The sequence below is a fragment of the Papio anubis genome, chromosome 14 (assembly GCF_008728515.1).
Source record: "Papio anubis isolate 15944 chromosome 14, Panubis1.0, whole genome shotgun sequence".
Taxonomy (NCBI): Eukaryota; Metazoa; Chordata; class Mammalia; order Primates; family Cercopithecidae; genus Papio; species Papio anubis.
The window spans coordinates 64,163,533-64,164,611 of record NC_044989.1 but is presented as its reverse complement, the minus strand read 5'-3'; positions in this window follow the sequence as shown (position 1 = coordinate 64,164,611).

Here is a 1,079-nt window from a genome sequence, read left to right as displayed (position 1 = left end):
AAAAAAAAAAAAAAAAAAAAAAAAAAAAAAAAAAAAAAAAAAGAAAACAGTCCTTAATTACATTCTATATTGACACTTACTTTCTTGCCTTATTATATGTAAAAGAAAACTAAAGAATGTGTGTTTTAAAAATCTGATTATTTCTTTCTCTTACTAAAAATATTTCCCCTTACTAAGAGGTCTTCTCTTTCTTAGAAGTAGCAAAGAAGATTCAAGTTATTTTCCTTATGTCATTAAGTTTTATTTATGTGTTCTCTTTTGATGTTTTATTTCGAAAGTCCTGTACAGAAATAGGACTTTCCTTTACTTCATCATCAGTTAGTTCTTGCTTGGCTCCAAGTTTCTGCAATTCCCTTCTTCCCTCATCAAAGGCTTCATGGTCCTAACCATGAGCTGAACTTATCCTACTGTCTAATACACAACTTGAACAGAAGAGATTTAAGGGATTGTAGCCCAATACTATGGGATTCAGCATCAAGTCACCCATGTTGCCAGGCCAACTCTGACTACCTGCTTAAGTTCTGATTACAGGTCTCTGTCTCATCCTCCAAGACCCACTTGTGTACCTGCTTGTGCTTCAGTTTAGTTAACGGAGTTTCTGCCTTGCTTCCCTGTGGCTGGTACTGACTCTGTTATTGGTTTGGTTTCCTCTCAGATTCATATTTTCTCCCATTTGGGGCACCCCACTCTGAGTATCAGAACCCATAGCATCAACTGTGTGAATTTATCGATTGTTATACTCTTAGGTATCATGCTGCCCTATAATTTCCCCCAGCACCTTGAGTGAGGATTGCCTACCCCATCTCTCCCATCAGGCTCTGGGTGATCCCACCTGGTCTGATGGGTGGCTCTAGTTCTAAGTGCTGGTGCCTCAGAAGCAGCTCCATCATGAAGCAGTTAACCCAGCCCCTTATCTAGATTTGACTTTATCTTTAGTTAAGGGAGCTTCCTGAACTTCTAGCACTTGATGAAGCAATCTAGAAAATTTGAGGTTAAACATTATTTTAGGGTAGAAATAGTACAAACATAAATAGAATAACAATATCACAATTCACAATTCACATGCTAATTTAAGTAAA